Genomic DNA, 16,909 nt, shown 5'->3' with positions numbered 1-16,909 from the left:
ACAACGTCTTCCATGTTTCACAGCTGCGGAAGTATGTGTATGACCCGAAACATGTGATCCACCATGAAGAGATGATGTTAAACCCAGACTTGAGTTACGAGGAGAAGCCAGAAGCAATCTTAGACCGGAAGGTGCAACAACTAAGGACGAAATCTATCACTTCGGTGAAGGTCTTGTGGAAGCATCATGGATACGAAGAAGCTACATGGGAGCTGGAAGACGAGATGAAAGAAAAATACCCGGAACTGTTTGAATAGACCCTTACAAATTTCGGGACGAAATTTTTGTAAGGGGGAAGGAATGTAACACCCCGACTTTTTACCCTAAGGCTTAGAACATCGATATATATATAAATATAAGTTTCGCGTCTAATTCTTCTTATTATTACTTCTTGTTATAATTAACCGTTGTGAAGTATATGTTGAGGTAGTGAACAAAAAAATAGTAATAGTCAATATAGATGGTTGCTATAATAAAAGTCCGTTTGTGAAGACCGAGTTTCAAATAAAAATCCGTACACGAATTTAACGTTTAAGTAAATATCTAAAAATAAAATAAAATACTCTCCGTGCCTTCCGGACCTTGCGCAATAGCCACACCTTGAATCCCGATACCTACACGAATGGATAAGAAGCACGTTAAATCAAGACGAGACAATCGACGAAATCAAATCACATCAATCACGCAATCCAAACGACGGCTCACGTTTTCCAAACGACGGCTCACGCCTTTTTAGGTGACGAGACATAATATTCTTGCCATTTTTGGCATGACAATTGATTGATAGGACAACTTGCCTCTTTTGGCAAAAAGTCCATGACTCTTGGACAATGCATTGCCTTCCTAAACCAAGCTATTAACCATGTAAAGCCATGCATTCTTTTCCTCTATAAATACTACACCACTCCTTCACCTACACTTTTGCTTCAACACTAGATTTCTCTAAACAAAATCTCTTTTCAACTAATGATGCTAGCAAGTGTTTGAAGAAGAGGAGCCAAAATTTCTACACTACCATCCTTCTCATCTTCCTTTTCTTAAGGTAATTCTCCTAACAACAATCTTCACTACATAGCCATTTCTATACTTTTCAAGCATGAACTTTTGGGTTCCACAAATCATAGTAGTGTTTGAATACTTTTCCCTAATGATTTCATATCAACTATGCATGACTATCTAGAATAGAATTTTTGCCTTAATCCATATAAGCTTAGACTAAGTAAACAATTAAACAAAGCCTAATCCACTAAGAAATCTTCAACACACAATAATAACAATTTTGGGAGAGCTCACCTATGAGCACAAGAAACTGACCGGCGGCGGCAGTCCGGCGGCGGCGGCAGGGCGACGGCGGTGGCAGTCCGGCGGCGGCGGCGGTGGTTTTTCCGGCGTTTGGCGCCGAAAGTAACCTCTTCCGACCCCATTTTTCACGATCTATCCAAATCTTCACATTTCAAGACCCAATTGTTAGTCCTAGGCCTCCAATTTAAGAAAAATAAAGAAGAAGAGAAAGAAAGGGAAGTGGGGGGGGGAGAACCCTACCTTTTCGGTCGACGGCGGCGAGACCGCCGGCGAGAAGCAGCACCGGCAGAGGGGAGAGCCGAGAGGGAGAGCCGGCGAGAGGGAGAGCCGAGAGCCGAGAGAGAGAGAGAGAGAGAGCCGCGAGAGGGAGAGAGATAGAGGCCGAGAGAGAGAGGAGAGGTCGGCGCCGGCGCCGGCGCCGCTCGCCGGCGACGCCAGGGCGCCGGCAGAGGGGAGAACCGAGAGGGAGAGAGAGAGTGGGAGAGAGGGGAAGGCATGTTTGTTTGAAATGGAGGAAAGAATGGGAGGAGTAATTCTTTTAGTAATTAGGGCAACACTTTTGCCTATTGGGCCTCCTCTTTGGGCCAAAGAATTTATTTAACAAGATGGTCTCCTAGTATTAATTCTTTGGGCCGAGAATTTAGAGGAAATGGGAATTTTGGGCTTTGAAGTATAAGAAATAAAATGAACCTTATCTCTTAGTTGTGAATTAATATTTCTTAAAATATGTGAAGCCTTTAAATAATTAATCTTACGATAAAGTAATGTCTTGCCCTCCTAAATTAATTAATTAAATTTCTTGAAAATAAGAATGTATGGATTTAATGAACCCTCTTCCCAAATAATTATTTAATTATCTTAAGGTGTCTCATAAAATAGAGGTCCACTTTCCTTGAGTGGAAAGAAGTAATCTTGATCGAACCCCGAACGTAGGACACATACTCCATGTAGGATCATGTCATGTCATGCACCTTATGTATGTTCATAAAGCTAATTTTTAAATCATTATACTCTTTCAAGAAGGGCGTGTTCGCGGGGTTTGATTTCCAAGGCAAAGCGTTGTAGCATTTCTTTCGGAAGCTTTGAGGTGGGCTTTATATCCAACACATTAAGTGTGGATAAAATTATCAAATATATGAAATGATTTTTGTTTGATAAAATTGCACTTACTTTTTTTAAATGTTATCGTGCCATAAATTATTTGTTTTATGATGCCTATCTGCTTGGCGATGCCAAAGGAATGAATGAATGAAACGAATTCGGCTCCAATAGGACCAAGATCCTATTCGAGTTAATGTGCACGAAGGAATGGACCGTGAGTCATCGAGAGGGTTGGCCGGTCAATGTGATCGTGGAAGGTGGCCACCTTCCCGACACGGAATGAGCCATCAGATATGGCGGATGGATGGAATGAACCATCAGATATGGCGGATGAATGGAATGAACTTAGCTTGATCAAGCGAACTTTATGAAAATGAATTTAGTAAGCTCGGGCCTTTAAGAAAACCCCCGTGCGTTACTGTGATGGCATGATAATAACTTTTTCTTATATGTGTATCTTTCGGCAATGTGTTCACTGAGTACCCCGTACTCAGCCCTGCATGTATTTCTAAATGTGCAGGTTGAGCAAGTGATGAAATGGTGGCTGAGTGGAGTTGGTGGTCGTATTATCTCTTTTGTAGGATTTTCGTGGCATGTGTCTTCATACACATGGCCACATGGTTACAACTCCTTCCGCTGTGCTTTTGTCGTAGTATTTTGTAATAGATGGGTCATAGGAAAAACGACCAGTAACGAGTGATCTGTGATAAACATTCTTTCAAATTTCTCATGATCTTTGTTGTCTCGTGAACATCTCTCATCTTATGAAGAAATATTTATGTCTTATCATGAATTCTTTCATTCCCTTTCTACCCCCTCTTCTTAATTCCCTCCCCTGGTCACGATTTACCGAGTAATGCTATCCTTAGCAAAGCGCGGTCGTGACATGTTGCTAGATTTTGTTGCATATATAATGCCATCTTCTTCACCTCAGAAATCACCGAATTAATTCATTAGTCTCTCTCTCCTTTCTCTCATAGTGTAAGAAAAGGAAAATGGCTAGCATTTTTGAAAGCATGAAGAAAGGCTTTGGTTATCTTGTTGACATTGTATCTGGTGGAAGCAAAAGCGGTAACAATATTTTCCTTTCATTTTACTTTAAATAAGTCTCTATATGCATCCATAAAAAGATATTCTTTCATTAAATATACTAGTATATAACAAAAATAACAATAAATTAATTGTCTTTTATTAAGCTGCTCTCATTCTCATTTTTCTTTTTTTCGATTTATTGGTTTTTCAGCAACGGAAAATAATGGAGAAAAGCCAGAGCTCAAAGTTGAGGTGTGATTCTTTTTCCTAATTCGGTTTATTATATTGTTTGATTTATGAGATTATAGTAGTATTTTTTATGCCAAAAATCAATTGAATTAACCAATAAAGATTCGCAAGATTTATAAGATCACTTATTCCATTTATTTTGTGATTTACAGGTTAAATTAGCAGAGACAACCGCCCGAGAAACCACCGATGATAGACCCCCTCCTCCTAGCGTTGAATCAACTTAGAAAATTAAATAAATAAATAAACACATTATCCTATCAATAATGTTTTCGTTGTACTTTTATATAATTATATTTATCTCGCCTTTTTTTATGTCATTTATTTTAGGGGTGTTTAATATGTAATAATTGCCGGATTAGGCATTTGTTATAAGTGTGTAATAAAAATGTTTGAGCTTTGAAGAAAGAGAATGTTGTTTTCGGCGTAATGAATGCGTTGATATTTAAGATCTAGAGTTATTAAATGTTTGAACATGATATAACATTACTATTGTTTTTCTAGTTAGAATTGGAGGTGCATTTTTGTACGAAATGGTGGATATATTAACGAGGAATCACATCATAATGATGCTATACGATTATGATAATCGTACAATATATATAGAATGAAAAAGTATAGGTATTTTAAAAATTAAGAGATCCATAATGCACGCGAGAATATTGTGAATGTAGTTTTATAAATTTTAATGAATGATATAGTATTAATTTTGAGTACTATCTTTGTCCACCATTGATAATTTTGATTGTAAATGATATGCGTTTTAATTTAAAATTTATAAAGTATGATATATAAAGAGAATGAAACTAACAACAACAATCTTTAAAAAAAAGTAGAAGATGAAACTTACAACAATAATACCCCTGATAATATTGTTTGATTATCAGAATATACTGTTTTGTCACGCAAAAAGGCACTTATATCAATAAAGATCTGCAAGACTTTTTTAGTACGTATTCAATTTGTTTTGTGATTCAGAGGTTAAATTAGGATAGGTAATTAAATTCGGGAAATTGATTCCCAATATCATGAACTTTGTACAAATTTTGGTTTTTCCTATGAATTTTCAAATTAATATCATAAATCATAAATTTTCAGATTAGTTTGGTATTTTCCCAATAATCCAAGAATGTTTAAGGAAATTCCCTAAAATGTGTTCCTAGTGTTTGTGAAAGAGAGAAACAAGGTTTTGTGTTTTAATTTTTGTATCGTAGCGTCACAGATGTGTGTTTCTAATTGAATTCTCTGTGTTTTTATTAAATTTATTTTGTTTTCTTTAATTTTAGAGTTTTATTTTGTCAAATAAAAGTAGTATTGTGTTTAATATTCCAAATAGATATGCCAACATGACATGCCACTTATAAGAATTCTGCTAAATATGACTCAAAATGCTATATAAATTAGTCGGATTTTACTCTTGATCCGCCGTGGGAAATACCAAACCAATCTGAAAGTTCATGATTTATGGTACTAATTTTAAAATTTATGGGAAAAATCAAAATTTGGGCAAAGTTCACGAAATTAGGGACCAATTTTCCAATAAATTCATATACTAATAAAGAATGGAGAAAGTTTACGTAAATGTTGGAAATTGGAGATTCAGCGGGTTGCTATGTAAGCATGATCATATTGACACCGACAATATGAATATTTTGATGGTGATATAAAGTTCGTTGTGTCGTCTATAGTTATAACTTTTTTTTCTTCAAAATCGATATACATTAATTAAACAGAGATATTAATTTGATATATGTATATATTGGGTGTTAATTGTAGTATACGTTGTGCAATGAATCACAAAATTTGACCAAAATTATAAGTTGTGCAACTTCTCATTTTCATTATAACCTCTCACTCCATTCGTCCAAAGATATATGTAACTTTTTTTTCTTCCATCCTTTCACTATTACATCTACTAAATTATTTATTCCTCTTTTACTATAAAATTATTTATTTTTTCATAAAAAATAGTATCATTTGTGACCGACATAAATTTTAATGAGAAATTGGTAAAGTACGAGAAAAAAAATTTCATTTTTGAAATAAGACTATTTTTCATGGACTCCCTAAAAAAGAAAAAATTAAATGAGATTATTTTTCATGGACGGATGGAGTGGTATAAAAGGCAAGATACACGCTACATTAACTTTTTGCATTTACATTTCTTCATCTTTCTTAATAAATCTTATTAAATCAAAATGAGACATATATTGCCGACTGAATGGAGTATATATATATTATGTGGATCTGCGTGCAATATAATGTACTCCCTCCGTTCCACAGTAATAGAGGCGTTTCGTTTTGAGCTCTCGTTTTAAAAAAATGATAATAAATAGTTAAAGTAGAGAGATAGTAAAGTAAGAAAGAGAATAATGTAGTGAAGAATCTAATCTACAATATTCTCTCTCTTACTTTACTCTTTTTCCACTTTAACTATTTAATATTATTTTTTCAAAATAAGTGCTCAAAACGAAACGCTTGTGTTACTGTGGAACGGAGGGAGTAGTATACTACTATTTACTACTACTATTATGTATCGACATAATTCATTAGCAAATTTGCACAAAGATTATCATAATTCAACATCTAGGTACCTTAAGTTTCAACTTGTCAAAATAGTCCCTAAGTAAATAAAGCAAGACATTATGCGAATGTGAAAGCAATGATCAATATGCAATGGAAACATACGTGAGGGCAATAAATTGACTAATAAAAAGTGTTTGCAAAAGAAGAAATTAAACAATTTAGTTCAAAGAAGTTTCTTCAAAAGTCGTTTAAACTACTCCTAAATAAATAGACGTCATAAAAGCGATTCCCCTCCAAATTATATATACTTTATAATGTACACATTTTACACGTAGTAGAAACTTGTAATGTCAAAATAGTTTAAAAAATAAGGTCAATCCTACAAAGAAATTGATTATTATAGGCTAGTTTTGTCAATCTTGGAAATACTAGAGAAATTATTTATTCTGGCATGACGTTTTGACCCAATTTCAAACTTGAGAGTTGGGTACTCAACGAGGACGGTGAATTAATGAGGAGTAATTAAGATTTTAGATTTTTTTTGTCACGTGCTATATATAATTTCACCTAAAAAAGGGATTAAGAGAGTACTGAAATATGTAAAAAAAATTCCAACTAGTGGATAAAAATAATCAACAAATTAAACGAATAAGTAAAAAAATAATTTAAAATTATAGTATCTTTAATATTCCACCAAGTCCCACGTACTATGTTGTAGCGTGACAATATTAGAAAAAATGGAAAAAGTAAAGAAAAGAAAACCTTGCATTGATCTCATGGTTCACGAGACTATAATAGCAATAATTTAACAATATCTATTATTAATAAAGAAATAAATTCCAAGACGTGTTGCTAGATTTTGTTGCATATATAATACCATCTTCTTCACCTCAGAAATCACAGAATTCATTCATTAGTCTCTCTTTTTCTTCTCTCTCTTTCATAGTATTAGAAAAGGAAAAAATGGCTAGCATTATTGAAAACATGAAGAGAGGCTTTGGTTATCTTGTTGACACTGTATCTGGTGGAAGCAAAAGCGGTAACAATATTTTCCTTTCATTTTACTTTGAATAAATCTATGCCGACATATAAAAAATACTAGTATTTCATTAAGTATATAACAAAAATAACAATAAATTAATTGCCTTTTATTATGTTTAAATTCTCTCATTCTCAATTTTTTCTGTCTTCAATTTATTGGTTTTCAGAGAATAATGGTGAAAAGCCACAGCTCAAAGTTGAGGTGCGATTCTTTTTCCTAATACGATCAATTATGTTTGGACCAATTAGTATAAAATTTTTTTAAGGGTGTCATTTTATTATATTGGTTCATTTCATTTATCAGATTATATTATTTTTTACGCCAAAAATCAATTGAATTAACCAATAAAGATTCGCAAGATTTATAAGATCACTTATTCCATTTATTTTCTGATTTACAGGTTAAATTAGCTCAGACGACTGCCCGAGTGGAAACCGATGATAAACCCCCTCCTCCTGACGTAGAATCAACTTAGAAAATTAAATAAATAAATACTTTATCCTATAATAATGTTTTGGTTTTACTTTAATATATTTATATTTATGTTGCCTTATTTTTATTTCATTTATTTTAGGTGTGTTTAATATGTAATAATTGCCGGATTAGGCATTTGTTATAAGTGTGTAATGAAATGTTTGAGCTTTAAAATTTTCGTAAGTGTGTAATGAAAATGTTTGAGCTTTGAAGGAAGAGAATGTTGCTTTCGGCGTAATGAATGCGTTGATATTTAAGATATAGAGTTATAAATGTTTGAACATGATATACCATTATTATTGTTTTTCTAGTTAGAATTGGAGGTGCATTTTTGTACGAAACGGTGAATATATTAACGAGGAATCAGAATCACATTATAGTGATGCAATACGATTATGATGATCATTCAATATATATAGAATGAGAATGTGTAAGTATTTTAAAAATTAAGAGATCCATGTATAATGCACGCGGGACTATTGTGAATTTAGTTTTATATAATATTAATAAATGATAGTATTAATTTTGAGTACTGTCTTTGTCATCATTGATAATTTTAACCGTAAATGACATGGATTTTAATTTAAAATTTATAAAACATGATATACCCGTGTAAAGAGAATGAAACTGACAACAACAATCTTGTACAAAGTAAAAAAAGACTAATTTTATATCCACAATATCCCTTCTTTTAATAGTACTATTAATTTTGTATTAAAATCTGTGTCCAGCGACAAAAGTAATTTCTTTACTTGAGGCAAAATTAGCATCTAAATTGAAAATATTTTGAGCTACATTGCTAGTAGCGCAACCAGCTCTCCTACTTTCCAATGTTTTTGGATGTCTATATAAGTCAAGACGATGCTAATTAGTTTGCAAATTCATATATTCATCATCAAATTTGCACAAAGAATCTCATAATCAGAATTTGGTCTCCATCAAGATCAAGGTACCATGAATTTCAACTTGTCACAATAATCCTTATAATGACCAAAATATGTAAACCTCTATTAACAAATAAAGCAAAATATTATGCGCATGTGAAAGCAATTAATATGCGATGAAAACATAAATTGAAGGAACAAAAAACTTATTTTAAAGAATAAGTTTCTTTAAAAGGAGTGTAAACTCCTAAATAAATGAACGCCTTTAATTTCCTCTAAATTACTTTAGGATGTACACATTACACACGTTAAAACTAGGATTTTCAGAGTTTAAAAACTAATTTGATTGACAAGGTGTTAATTTGTGATGGAAATACTAAAATTATCAAAAGGATAAATTATTTATTCTTGCTTGATGTTTAGACCCAATTTCAAATTTGAGAGTTGGATATTCAGTGAAGAGGGTGAATCAATGAGGAGATTATAGATCTTCTTTTTGTCACATGCTATATACAGTTTCACCTAAAAGTTGGGGTTTTTTTTAATAGAATTAGTGGGGCCTAAATATTGAAACAATGCACGAATTTAATTATCATAGCAATCTAACAAATTCAATTCAACACAAATTAAACTTAACGCATCAAATAAAAATGTTAAACTTTGAGAAAAATAATATCACAAATAGAGTATAACAATGTTGTTTCATCTTGATTTCAAAATTAAATCACTATGAAAAACTATTTGAACCTATCACACTCCCTCCTAGCTAATTAAATCAATATGATAAACTATAGTACAGTAAAAAATTGTGAGGATGCCAACTAGATAAAATAATTCAACGAATTAAATAAATAAATCAACGAATTAATATAAAATTATATCTTTATACCATTACTTCCACGTGACTAACTAAATTTTTATAATTGACAATATGGTCGTGCCAGTGTGTGTATGTTATTTATAATTTATTAAGAAATAAACTCCAATACGTGTTGCAAGAGTTTTGTAGCATAAGTAAAATGGCTAGCATTATCGAGAGCATGAAGAGAGGATTTGTTTGTCTTGTTGACATTGTATCTGGTGGAAATAGAAGCGGTAAGAATATTTTCATATTACATTTTCCTTTTGAATAAATTTATGCAGCCATAAAAAAGATATTTTAATAAGTACATAACAAAAACAACAATGGATGGTTATTTAATGCTATAATTAATGCTTTCATTCCCATTTTTCTTTTTCTTCGATTTATTAATTTATTCGCCATGCTCAATAATTTCATTATTGGTTTTTCAGCAACGGTAAATGATGGAGAAATGCCCGAGCTCAATGCTGAGGTACGATTCTTTTTCCTTGTTGAATCATATTGATCAACAATACTAAGAGAAGTAAATAAGAGTAGCTTTTTGAGGGAAATCTTTTAGTACTATATTTGTTTGATTTAATTATCAGATTATAGTACTCTTAGTTATCAGTCAAAAGCACTTGTACTGATTAACAAAGATTCGCAATATTTATCAGATCACTTATTCCATTTATTTTGTGATTTAATTAATTACAGGTTAAATTGGAACAGACAACAACCCGAGAAACAATCACCGATGATAAACCCACTCCTCCTGGCATTGAATCAACTTAGAAAACTAATTAAATAAATAAATACATTATCCTATCAATAATGTATGGATTAAATAAATATATCTCGCCATATTTTTATTTATTTATTTACATATCTTTGCTATGTAATATTGCCGGATTTGGCATTTATAATAAGAGTGTAATGGAAATGTTTGAGCTTTAAATTTTGGAAGTTATTTGCTACATATTCTTCATGGATATTTAGGGGATTTTTGGTATAATTTTTATTCATAAACTAGTTTCCACATACTAGCTATGGTCATAGGATTAGTATGGGAATGTTGAAGATGATATTTAGATCTAGAATAATTATAGTATGTTTGAAGATGATATACTATTATCATTGTTTCTCAACTTTAAAATTAAGGTGCAATTTTGTATGAAATGGCGAATACATTAATTAATGATGATTTGATGAATAACATTATAATGATGGTATATGATTATGTGCACACAATATATATAAAATGAAAAAAGTAAAATTATCTTGAAAGTATTTTAAGATTTTTTAAAATTATTATAAATATTTAAATTGTACTCCATTATATAATTTTTTAATAATGTACCCATCCACTTGAAATCGAGGCTATTTCGTGACGAGAGGATTCGTAAAATTGGGTAAATTCTAGCAAATGAAAAAACTAGTACTCGTATAAAACTATGCAATAGTAGCCACGTTTAATCAAGTACTATGATACTTGCAATTTACACGGTTACACGATTACATTATTTGATATATAATCGTATCGTGAAATTAACCGACAAAACCATGGGAGTTCGAGCCGTTCTTTTTCTTCATAAATAAATTTTTGAAGGGTATGTTGTTAGTTTTACATAAAAAGTTACTAGATTTTATATTAGATTTTATACGAGGTGTGATCAATTGCTAATTTTTTTAAGTTGTTAACTTGTTAATTCATCAGTGTATTAAAAATGTTAATACGATGACATTAAAATGTCAATAAATAATTTTGTTGAATTTCAATATAATGTGTTGATATTATATGTTGACATTTTGATGTCACCGTGTTGACATTTTTAGTACACTGTATTGATGAGTTAGCAGAGTTCGTAACTTAAATAGTTAGTAATATAACGCACCCTAATTTTAACTATTATGGTATTAATGGTGGATCAAATTTATTTTCTTATAGCAAAGTAGAATTGTTGATATACCCATATACATATACCTCCTAAAGTTGAATGAAAATAGAAGAAGAAAATATATTCCAACACCAAAAAAGATAGTTATTCCATCGATCATTTTGAGACTTATGCGTGATCTTGAGTACCGCATCCATCTACAGTCCATAATCTTAAATCTTAATAGTAAATGCTAGTAATATAAAATTAATAAAATAAAAGATAATTGAAAAAAATACTCCCTCTGTCCCACTTATAATGAAACATTTGGAAATCGGCATGGGATTTTATGCAATGTTGTTTTGTGAGTTAAAGAAGAGAGAGTAAAGTAAGAGAGATGAAAAAGTAGAGATAGAGTTATTTCCATTTTAGGAAACGTTTCATTTTTAATGGGACAAATAAAAAAGGAAAACGTTTCATTTTTAATGGGACGGAGGGAGTATATGATTAAGAGAATTGTCAGTTGAAAATATGGCGAGTGCAATATAATTGACTATGATGCCATCTCCAACCAATTACGCTAAACTCAAACCTAGTTTTGAGTATATATCACATTAAAAAGTAGTTTTCCTCCAACTATTTACACCATTTTTAAGTTTACACCATTTTTGAGTATTTCTCTAACAAAATTTTGGAGTAAACACCATATTTGGTGTTATTCCATTGAAAAATCCAAAAATGGGTTTGAGTTTGGTGTATGGTTGGAGAAATTATCTACACCAAAAATGAGTTTTGGTGTACGGTTGGAGATGGTCTGACCATTTCCAATCATACATCAAAACTCATTTTTAGTGTAGACAATTTCTTCAACTATACACCAAATTAACCATCTCCAATCATACACCAAAACTCATTTTTAGTGTAGACAATTTCTTCAACTATATACCAAATTCAAACCCATTTTTATGTTTTTCAATTGAATAACACCATATTTGATGTTACTGCAAAATATTTGTGAGACAAATACCTAAAAATAGTGTAAATTTTAAATATGATGTAAATGGTTTAAATTGGCGTAAATGATTAGAAATGGCCTAATTACAACCGACAACTTAGATACATTACACAGGTAGAAACTTGTAATGTCAAAATAGTTTAATAACTAATTTTATTGACAAGGTCAATCCTACAAAGAAATTGATTATTATCGTCTAGTTTTGTCAAAGGTATTTTTCTTGGAAATACTAGAGAAATTATTTATTCTGGCAATACGTTTTGACCCAATTTCAAACTTGAGAGTTGGGTACTCAACGAGGACGGTGAATCAATGAAGAGTAAGATTTTAGATTTTTTATTTTTTGTCACGTGCTATATATAAGTTCACTTGAAAATGGGGTTTAAGAGATACTAAAAAATGTAAAAAAAATCCAACTAGTGGACAAAAATAATCAACAAATTAATTAAACGAATGTGTTAAAGAAAATTTAAAATTATATCTTTAATATTCCACCGCATCCCACGTAGTATGTTGTAGAGTGACAATAGAAAAAAGGGAAAAAGTCGAGAAAAGGAAACCTTGCATTGGTCTCATGCTTCACGAGAATATTTTAACAATATCTACATATAATAAAGAAATAAACTCCAAGACGTGTTGCTAGATTTTGTTGCATATATAATACCATCTTCTTCACCTCAGAAATCACAGAATTCATTCATTAGTCTCTCTGTCTCTCTTTCTCTTCTCTCTCTTTCATAGTATTAGAAAAGGAAAAAAATGGCTAGCATTATTGAAAACATGAAGAGAGGCTTTGGTTATCTTGTTGACATTGTATCTGGTGGAAGCAAAAGCGGTAACAATATTTTCCTTTCATTTTACTTTGAATAAATCTATGCTTCCATATAAAAGAGAGTATTTCACCAAGGAGTGTTTTATATTGCTAATTTTTTAAGTTGCTAATTCTGCTAAATTATCAACACAGTCTAATAAAAATGTCAATCCAATGACATTAAAATGTTAACACAATATAATGAAATGTCAACAAAATTACGTGTTGATATTTTCAAAACAGTGTGTTAATGAGTTAGTAGAGAGCAACTTAAAAAGTTAACAATTATCGCACCTCATTTCATTAAATATGCTAGTAGTATATATAAAACAAAAATAACAATAAATTAATTGTCTTTTATTATGCTTAAATGCTCTCATTCTCATTTTTCTTTTTTTCGATTGATTGGTTTTTCAGCGACGGAAAATAATGGAGAAAAGCCAGAGCTCAAAGTTGAGGTGTGATTCTTTTTCCTAATTCGGTTTATTATATTGTTTAATTTATCAGATGATTTTAGTATTTTTTTAGCCAAAAATAATTGAATTAACCAATAAAGATTTGCAAGATTTATTAGATCACTTATTCCATTTATTTTGTGATTTACAGGTTAAATTAGCTCAGACGACAGCTCGAGAAATGTAACACCCCGACTTTTTACCCTAAGGCTTAGAACATCGATATATATATAAATATAAGTTTCGCGTCTAATTCTTCTTATTATTACTTCTTGTTATAATTAACCGTTGTGAAGTATATGTTGAGGTAGTGAACAAAAAAATAGTAATAGTCAATATAGATGGTTGCTATAATAAAAGTCCGTTTGTGAAGACCGAGTTTCAAATAAAAATCCGTACACGAATTTAACGTTTAAGTAAATATCTAAAAATAAAATAAAATACTCTCCGTGCCTTCCGGACCTTGCGCAATAGCCACACCTTGAATCCCGATACCTACACGAATGGATAAGAAGCACGTTAAATCAAGACGAGACAATCGACGAAATCAAATCACATCAATCACGCAATCCAAACGACGGCTCACGTTTTCCAAACGACGGCTCACGCCTTTTTAGGTGACGAGACATAATATTCTTGCCATTTTTGGCATGACAATTGATTGATAGGACAACTTGCCTCTTTTGGCAAAAAGTCCATGACTCTTGGACAATGCATTGCCTTCCTAAACCAAGCTATTAACCATGTAAAGCCATGCATTCTTTTCCTCTATAAATACTACACCACTCCTTCACCTACACTTTTGCTTCAACACTAGATTTCTCTAAACAAAATCTCTTTTCAACTAATGATGCTAGCAAGTGTTTGAAGAAGAGGAGCCAAAATTTCTACACTACCATCCTTCTCATCTTCCTTTTCTTAAGGTAATTCTCCTAACAACAATCTTCACTACATAGCCATTTCTATACTTTTCAAGCATGAACTTTTGGGTTCCACAAATCATAGTAGTGTTTGAATACTTTTCCCTAATGATTTCATATCAACTATGCATGACTATCTAGAATAGAATTTTTGCCTTAATCCATATAAGCTTAGACTAAGTAAACAATTAAACAAAGCCTAATCCACTAAGAAATCTTCAACACACAATAATAACAATTTTGGGAGAGCTCACCTATGAGCACAAGAAACTGACCGGCGGCGGCAGTCCGGCGGCGGCGGCAGGGCGACGGCGGTGGCAGTCCGGCGGCGGCGGCGGTGGTTTTTCCGGCGTTTGGCGCCGAAAGTAACCTCTTCCGACCCCATTTTTCACGATCTATCCAAATCTTCACATTTCAAGACCCAATTGTTAGTCCTAGGCCTCCAATTTAAGAAAAATAAAGAAGAAGAGAAAGAAAGGGAAGTGGGGGGGGGAGAACCCTACCTTTTCGGTCGACGGCGGCGAGACCGCCGGCGAGAAGCAGCACCGGCAGAGGGGAGAGCCGAGAGGGAGAGCCGGCGAGAGGGAGAGCCGAGAGCCGAGAGAGAGAGAGAGAGAGAGAGCCGCGAGAGGGAGAGAGATAGAGGCCGAGAGAGAGAGGAGAGGTCGGCGCCGGCGCCGGCGCCGCTCGCCGGCGACGCCAGGGCGCCGGCAGAGGGGAGAACCGAGAGGGAGAGAGAGAGTGGGAGAGAGGGGAAGGCATGTTTGTTTGAAATGGAGGAAAGAATGGGAGGAGTAATTCTTTTAGTAATTAGGGCAACACTTTTGCCTATTGGGCCTCCTCTTTGGGCCAAAGAATTTATTTAACAAGATGGTCTCCTAGTATTAATTCTTTGGGCCGAGAATTTAGAGGAAATGGGAATTTTGGGCTTTGAAGTATAAGAAATAAAATGAACCTTATCTCTTAGTTGTGAATTAATATTTCTTAAAATATGTGAAGCCTTTAAATAATTAATCTTACGATAAAGTAATGTCTTGCCCTCCTAAATTAATTAATTAAATTTCTTGAAAATAAGAATGTATGGATTTAATGAACCCTCTTCCCAAATAATTATTTAATTATCTTAAGGTGTCTCATAAAATAGAGGTCCACTTTCCTTGAGTGGAAAGAAGTAATCTTGATCGAACCCCGAACGTAGGACACATACTCCATGTAGGATCATGTCATGTCATGCACCTTATGTATGTTCATAAAGCTAATTTTTAAATCATTATACTCTTTCAAGAAGGGCGTGTTCGCGGGGTTTGATTTCCAAGGCAAAGCGTTGTAGCATTTCTTTCGGAAGCTTTGAGGTGGGCTTTATATCCAACACATTAAGTGTGGATAAAATTATCAAATATATGAAATGATTTTTGTTTGATAAAATTGCACTTACTTTTTTTAAATGTTATCGTGCCATAAATTATTTGTTTTATGATGCCTATCTGCTTGGCGATGCCAAAGGAATGAATGAATGAAACGAATTCGGCTCCAATAGGACCAAGATCCTATTCGAGTTAATGTGCACGAAGGAATGGACCGTGAGTCATCGAGAGGGTTGGCCGGTCAATGTGATCGTGGAAGGTGGCCACCTTCCCGACACGGAATGAGCCATCAGATATGGCGGATGGATGGAATGAACCATCAGATATGGCGGATGAATGGAATGAACTTAGCTTGATCAAGCGAACTTTATGAAAATGAATTTAGTAAGCTCGGGCCTTTAAGAAAACCCCCGTGCGTTACTGTGATGGCATGATAATAACTTTTTCTTATATGTGTATCTTTCGGCAATGTGTTCACTGAGTACCCCGTACTCAGCCCTGCATGTATTTCTAAATGTGCAGGTTGAGCAAGTGATGAAATGGTGGCTGAGTGGAGTTGGTGGTCGTATTATCTCTTTTGTAGGATTTTCGTGGCATGTGTCTTCATACACATGGCCACATGGTTACAACTCCTTCCGCTGTGCTTTTGTCGTAGTATTTTGTAATAGATGGGTCATAGGAAAAACGACCAGTAACGAGTGATCTGTGATAAACATTCTTTCAAATTTCTCATGATCTTTGTTGTCTCGTGAACATCTCTCATCTTATGAAGAAATATTTATGTCTTATCATGAATTCTTTCATTCCCTTTCTACCCCCTCTTCTTAATTCCCTCCCCTGGTCACGATTTACCGAGTAATGCTATCCTTAGCAAAGCGCGGTCGTGACAGAGTGGTATCAGAGCCTAGGTTTTCTGCTCTGTAACCGTGAGTCATTCCTCGAAAAGAGAAGTCTAGATTTGATTCGCTAGAATAAGTTAGCGAGATCGACCACAACTCAGCACCAATTTCATCGCC

At 33.2% G+C, this 16,909-nt stretch overlaps 5 long non-coding RNA genes across 5 annotated transcripts; 3 read left to right on the top strand and 2 right to left on the bottom strand.

Annotated features, from left to right (window-relative positions):
- Nucleotides 1–442: 442 nt before the first annotated feature.
- LOC148930254 (uncharacterized) lies at nucleotides 443–1,796 on the bottom strand. Its single transcript, XR_016137430.1, has 3 exons — nucleotides 1,543–1,796; nucleotides 1,294–1,444; nucleotides 443–614 (listed from the first exon to the last, which is right to left on the bottom strand). It is a non-coding gene; the product is annotated as an uncharacterized LOC148930254 (long non-coding RNA).
- A 1,546-nt stretch (nucleotides 1,797–3,342) lies between these two features.
- On the top strand, nucleotides 3,343–4,075 carry LOC125210624 (uncharacterized). Its single transcript, XR_007174389.2, has 3 exons — nucleotides 3,343–3,474; nucleotides 3,647–3,687; nucleotides 3,837–4,075. It is a non-coding gene; the product is annotated as an uncharacterized LOC125210624 (long non-coding RNA).
- A 3,048-nt stretch (nucleotides 4,076–7,123) lies between these two features.
- On the top strand, nucleotides 7,124–7,916 carry LOC125210625 (uncharacterized). Its single transcript, XR_007174390.2, has 3 exons — nucleotides 7,124–7,249; nucleotides 7,419–7,453; nucleotides 7,653–7,916. It is a non-coding gene; the product is annotated as an uncharacterized LOC125210625 (long non-coding RNA).
- Nucleotides 7,917–13,047: 5,131 nt separating this feature from the next.
- Nucleotides 13,048–13,791, top strand: LOC125210736 (uncharacterized). The gene is made up of 3 exons (XR_007174401.2): nucleotides 13,048–13,178; nucleotides 13,572–13,612; nucleotides 13,761–13,791. It is a non-coding gene; the product is annotated as an uncharacterized LOC125210736 (long non-coding RNA).
- Nucleotides 13,792–13,932: 141 nt separating this feature from the next.
- Nucleotides 13,933–15,286, bottom strand: LOC148930253 (uncharacterized). Its single transcript, XR_016136848.1, has 3 exons — nucleotides 15,033–15,286; nucleotides 14,784–14,934; nucleotides 13,933–14,104 (listed from the first exon to the last, which is right to left on the bottom strand). It is a non-coding gene; the product is annotated as an uncharacterized LOC148930253 (long non-coding RNA).
- Nucleotides 15,287–16,909: the final 1,623 nt, after the last annotated feature.

This window comes from Salvia hispanica, chromosome 3, assembly GCF_029641045.1.
Source record: "Salvia hispanica isolate PSC_SH4W2 chromosome 3, Shi_PSC_v1, whole genome shotgun sequence".
NCBI classification, from domain to species: domain Eukaryota; kingdom Viridiplantae; phylum Streptophyta; class Magnoliopsida; order Lamiales; family Lamiaceae; genus Salvia; species Salvia hispanica.
Note: the sequence above shows the minus strand (reverse complement) of the source record. Positions and strands in the feature narration are given on the sequence as shown.